The 6,000-nt window shown below is 55.2% G+C and overlaps 2 non-coding genes across 2 annotated transcripts; both read right to left on the minus strand.

The window, feature by feature from the left end:
- Nucleotides 1–3,083: 3,083 nt before the first annotated feature.
- Nucleotides 3,084–3,155, minus strand: TRNAQ-CUG (transfer RNA glutamine (anticodon CUG)). The gene has a single exon. It is a non-coding gene; the product is annotated as a tRNA-Gln (tRNA).
- Nucleotides 3,156–4,776: 1,621 nt separating this feature from the next.
- Nucleotides 4,777–4,858, minus strand: TRNAS-AGA (transfer RNA serine (anticodon AGA)). Its single transcript has one exon. It is a non-coding gene; the product is annotated as a tRNA-Ser (tRNA).
- Between the last annotated feature and the right edge of the window lie 1,142 nt (nucleotides 4,859–6,000).

The raw sequence follows: 6,000 nt of genomic DNA on the forward strand, positions 1-6,000 counted from the left end.
ACTGCTGGCTCATATTCAGCTGGCTGTCGACCAACACCCCCAGGTCCTTTTCCGCCAGGCAGCTTTCCAGACACTCTTCCCCAAGCCTGTAGCGTTGCATGGGGCTGTTATGACCCAAGTGCAGGACCCGGCACTTGGCCTTGTTGAACCTCATAGAATTGGCCTCGGCCCATCGATCCAGCCTGTCCAGGTCCCTCTGTAGAACCTTCCTACCCTCAAGCAGATCAACACTCCCACCCAGCTTGGCGTTGTCTGCAAGCTTACTGAGGCTGCACTCAATCCCCTTGTCCAGATCATTGATAAAGATATTAAAGAGAACTGGCCCCAATACTGGGCCCTGAGGAGCACCACTTGTGACCAGCTGCCAACTGGATTGAACTCCATTCACCACAGCTCTCTGGGCCCAGCCATCCAGCCAGCTTTTTACCCAGCAAAGTGTACGCCCGTCCAAGCCATGAGCAGCCATTTCCTCCAGGAGAATGCTGTGGGAAACGGCGTCAAAGGCTTTACTAAAGTCTAGGTAGACTACATCCACAGCCTTTTCCTCATCCTAATCCAGGAGTTACTTGGCTGGGAGACAGATGAATCTTTTCAGTGTTCGATGACATAAAATGGGAGTACAGCATTTCGGATGAAAGAGGCAAGGGCTTAATCACCAGCGAGGCCTCGGCAAGCGGCACTGCTAGGTCTTTTGATGCATCATGAGCAAGGAATGCTTGTGGCCCCGTGGGGCTCTGGGACACAGCATAAAAGCCTGCGCTGCTCCAGGCTCCGCATCCTCCTCTCTTGCCTCCCTTTCCTCGAGGAACGAGGTAAGCCCGAGTCCGCTCCATCTCTTTCTTTGGGCTGAACTGCTGTCATGGTGGCTACTCAGGTTGATGCTTGGGCTGCCTCAGCTTGGCCCTGCAATAGGACTGTTGAAGGGCTGTCACCTCTCTCCCTTTTCATGGGGCTGGCTGGGGAGAGCTGGGAAGAGGGGCTTTCTTTCAAGCAGAAGGGGATCAGTGGGGCTGAGCTGCAGGGAGGTCTGCCCACCAGAATTTCTGCCTTCGGCAGATGGTCTGTAACCAAATGGCCGCGTGCATCCAGTGCCTCCTTCAATGCAGCAATGTTTGTTCTGGGGCTGGGGTATGATCAGTCTTTCCACAGGTGCTTTGAAGCCACTCTGCTGGGCCCTATCCCAAAAGTGGGTCAGCCTTCCTGTGCTGTGCAACTCGGACAGCACGATGCTGTGGGAGCTGCAGGCACAGTGTGTGTTTTTACGAGGTGATTTCTGAGACACCTGTTCAACCCAGTTAATTACTGCTGGGATCATTTCATCCATCTTCTCCCGTGCTAATGCACCGGGAAATGCAGGAGGATGTCTTGGTGTAATAAGGATCCAGTTAGGCACATCTTTGCTCCTAGTCATTCAAATCTAGCCTTAAGGTGAGCTGTCACGCCTGTTGTGCATGTTAGCAAGATCAGCTGCAGGCCCTTTCTGGACGTGGAGCAAGAAATGGAGATGGAGGGCAGCAAAGTGTATCTGCAGAGAGAGCTGAGGGAATGGTAGGCAGGCTGATGTTGGGGTCTGTTTTACCTCTCTGCTCTGTGTTTCAGCTTTGCCTCCCTCACCGAGAGATGTCTTGCTTCAGACCCTGTCCCCCAGGCCCCTGCGGCGCCTCTGGCCCAACCCCACTTGCAAGCAGCTGCAGTGAGCCCTGTGTCGCCCGCTGCGCTGATTCGACAGTGGCCATCCAGGCTTCCCCGGTGGTGGTGACCCTGCCGGGCCCCATCCTCACCTCCTTCCCTCAGAGCACAGCCGTGGGATCCTCTCTCTCCGCTGCTGTTGGGAGCTCCCTCAGCGCCGGCGGGGTTCCCATCTCTTCTGGGGGCTCCCTTGGTCTGGGGGGGTCAGGGCTCTGTCTGCCTCCCCCACGATGCAGTCTGAACTGCTGAAGCCAGCGGATCACGCCCATTGGAGCAGGAAGGAAGACGGGGACTCTGCAGCAGCAGGAGCATATCTATGACTCGCCCATGGGCTGGGTGTCCTCATCCCACGTGGCAGGAGGGACCTGGGCCCGCTGCTCCTCGCTGCACGGCAGGCCTCGCCGTGCCTCCTCTGGCTCTGCTTCGCTCTGAGCTCCTCGAGAAAGGGCTTGTTCTCTTCTGCTTTGCTGAACCTCCTGCTGATGGGGGGAGGGTGCGGGAGTTAGGGACTGCTCTTGGTGGTCTGGGATTGCCACCGAGTAGGGCAGAAAAGGCAAGTGCTTTGTGTGGAGCTTGTTCTTGGGAAATGGGCCATTCTCTGTGCCTCCCTGAACCCTGCAGATGTGTTTCTTGGTCTCTGTCCTGTGCCACTGTATTTCGTCCTTCTCATTAAAGACTTTGTGCAGCATAGCTGGAGACTCGTGGTGGTTTCTTCTCCTCCTCCCTCAGTTAGCCACCTGCTCTGCAAGGAAGAGGGAGATCCAGCCCTGTCCTATGGCATCAATCATACCCCCAAGCATGGGGCACTGCCAGTTGTGCGTGGAGCGCCCTGAACTGATACCAGAGGATCAAAACTAAAGAAGCAGGCAAAAGAGAGACAGAAAAGCCTCAGAGAAACAGAGAGCGCAAGAAGCAATGGACGGGGTGGAAATCCATGCAATGCCACACACAGTATCCCTGTTTTAGTGTGAGGGTTGTCAAACATGGAAAACGTTTGCCCAGGGAGTGTTGTAGAGTCTCCATCTGTGGAGATGCCCAACATCCAACCAGACAAGGCCCCAAACAGCCTCCTCTACTTGACCCTGCTTTGAGCCGGGCTTGGACTGCATGATCTCCACCTCAGCTGTTGTGTGATTTGGTGAGCCACTGCTGGACCCCCTCATCCACGAGCAGCCATTGAGACCAAGGGAGCAGAGAGGGCACAGGGGCCATTGCTCAGGAAGACTGCAGAGGTTTGTTGGGCACAGGGCAGGAGAAGGGGCCCTGATGTCAGTCCCAGGGCTGGCAGCACAGGAAAGGAAGGAAAGATGGGAGCGCATCAAACAATTGACCCAACAGCAAGGCTGTTAAGGTGTAAGCATGCTGAGGAAAGCCCCCAGAGAGCCAAAAGGTTGAGGTCCCACTGAGATTTGAACTCAGATCGCTGGATTCAGAGTCCAGAGTGCTCACCATTACACCATGGGACCTCCATGAAGTTTCCAGCAGAACCTCATCAACGTTGCACCTCACAGAGTACATTCATGGCCCAGCGATCAGTGGCTCGATGCTTGCACTTGCGGCCTCTGCTGCTGCCTCCCTTCACCCCCGTGTTGGACAGCCTGAGTAAGTTATTGCCTCTCCTGTTGCTCACCTTGTAGCTCATACTAAGCAGCCATTAACAACCAGATATCCTTATTCTTGGTTGCAGTCGCAGCCGAGCTGCTGACCTTGCCGAAGGAGGGGACCAAGAGAGAGGGCAGGGGATGATATTCAACAGAGGGAAGAGCTGGCAGGAGGGCCCAAAGCAGCTTGTTATGGGTTGCACATGCTGGACTGCCTTCCTCTGCTGGGACAGTCCTGGCTGACTTCAAACCCTGGTCCTTTCTTCCAGGACACGCTGTCCCCTTCTGCCCCAAAGTGGCCTCTCCCTCAGTGAGAGTGCCCTTTTCTCTCCTGAGGCTGCTCCAGACTCAGGTACATTTCACTGTGAGGCTGAGGGAACTTTCCCTCATGCCCTGGGACCACCACACTGCCTGCCCAAGAAGGGTACATGCACACAGCGGGGAAAGCAAAGCCTGGGAGAACTTCCAGGGCTTCACTTGGATACCCACAGGGGAAAGGCACAGGGTAGATGGGCAAAAACCACCCCGCTCTCATCCCCAGTGACATTTGCAGGAAGACATAGCACTATCAGGCCCTCTTGCAGCCCCCTGGGAGACCTGGGCATTGCAGGGCTCTGGAGGGGCGCAGCATCACCGAGCCCTCCCTTCCCACCATGTAGTGACCAGGCCAGATGCTGTGCCCGGGATCCAAGCACAGGCCTGGCTCCAAACGCCTCTCCAGGGTAAAGCCAGGCAGGGCCTTGTCTTAAAACCAGGGGTCTGGTAAAGCTGGTGATGAAGACCCCGGACAAGCTGTCTCAGTCATCAGTTTTGGTTGCCTCATCTTGTCAGCATGATCTGAACAGACTAGGATGGAAAAAGGCCCCACGTCGTTTAGTCCATCTCACTGCTCCACCCTGAAGTAGCACCAGCCTTGTCCTCCGCCACACCTGCAGAGTCCTGGACATCCTTGCTTGTGGCATTGAAGTTGGGAATTGAGCTGCCTGATGGGAAGGGAGAGATACCTTTGGCCCCAGGACACCCACTGCCTTGTGGATGGACGTCTGTGCTGTGCTCTGCCTGCTATGCATGAGGTGTCCTCCCTTCATCTTTAGCAATGAGGGCCATGTTGTGCAAGCTCTCTTTGGAGATGAGCTGCTGTAGCTTCAGGTGTAGGGAGGAGAGCTGGTGGGGCTGTGCTGCTTGGGATGTCAGGTGAGATCAGGCTCTTAACTTCTGCTCAACAACCAACAACAGTGGACCTCTTTTCATGGCTCATTCTCAGCACTGGTCCATTCTCTTCCCCCAACTTGCCTACCTTGTCAATGGGAGCAGGATTTCCCATCCATCCATCCAAGAATTTCAAGGGGTGGGACGGGGACGGGCGAGGCCAAGTGCTGTAGGCAAGTGGGTTTTACTGTCTCCCTGGGCACCAGGTACAGTGTGGAGCAGAGTCCCACGGCTGCAGCGGGGTTAACTGCAGGCAGCCCAAAAGGGGACTGCGCCCCGTAGTTGGCAGGATTCGAACCTGCGCGGGGAAACCCCAATGGATTTCTAGTCCATCGCCTTCACCACTCGGCCACAACTACCTGCTCCAACCCTCTCTGCCCTGCTGATTACATGCCCTCTGCAATGACAGCTGCAAGTTTCAAGGCAATGTTCCACTGGAAACCTTGCAGTTGGAACCTCCACTGAGCATGACAAGTACCAGGCTTCCAAAGGTCTTGAGGGGCGTAACCCCAGGCTATAGCTGCAGCTCCCAGCGCCTTGCCCTCAGCCAGGTATCTGGGATATCCTGCCACAGGGGATGCTTTCACTCCCCAGCTGGTCGTGACTGCTTCCAGGGAAGAAGGGAAGGCAGCTGCGTGGAGACAACCAGGGATGGTGGTAGTTGTGAGGTCTGTTGTGGGGTAGTTGTGGGGTATGGTTCTGTTGAGCAGAACTTAAGAGCCTGATCTCACCTGGTATTTGCTTCTCAAATTTATCTGAGGGGAGCTCCAAGCCTGTTGTGAGTGCTAGGGTGGGAACACTCCTGCAGGGGAGATGGTGACCTCTCGGCAGGATGTCCAGCCTCTTGGGGACGTCGGGTGGTGTCAACCCTTGAAAAAAGACCATGACTGCCATGCAGGTTGTTGTTGTGCAAGGGGAATGGCTTGTAAGATTGAGAGAGATTCATGGAAATGGAAAGGTGGAGCCTGGGTGTTGGCAAGTGTGGAGTGGAAAGGGAGAGGAAATGGGAGGTGACTTGGAGTGAGATAGGAGAGACGTAGTTTTGGTTGGAGTATTCTTGTCTGAATCTTTTTGCCAGCACTTGCACGAGATGTGCAATGCCTGAGCAGGGACCAGAAAGCGAAACAATCTGCAAAAGTGATCATTTCCATCACTAGATGAAAGTAGCTCTGATTCCGTTTTACCTCTGTAGCAGGAATATTTGGAAAATGGTGTTAATGCGCCAGTGTGGAGGTGGTGCATCTGGCAGTGTCTGTCTGCCTGCACTGCAAGTGAGGAAGGTGCTCACAGTTGAGGGGGTGAGCATGAGGAGCAGGTTGAGGAAGCGTGCGTGCTAGGGGCTGGAAGGAGGAGGCCGGCCGGTTTGTGAAATGAAGGAGCAAGAACGAGGCCAGGCTCTACACTGGAAGTGGAAGAGGCAATACACAGCCGGGTGCATTGGTGGAATAGCGGTGAGCATAGCTGCCTTCCAAGCAGCTGATCCCGGGTTTCATTTCTGGCC

Source organism: Aptenodytes patagonicus, chromosome 10, assembly GCF_965638725.1.
Source record: "Aptenodytes patagonicus chromosome 10, bAptPat1.pri.cur, whole genome shotgun sequence".
NCBI classification, from domain to species: Eukaryota; Metazoa; Chordata; class Aves; order Sphenisciformes; family Spheniscidae; genus Aptenodytes; species Aptenodytes patagonicus.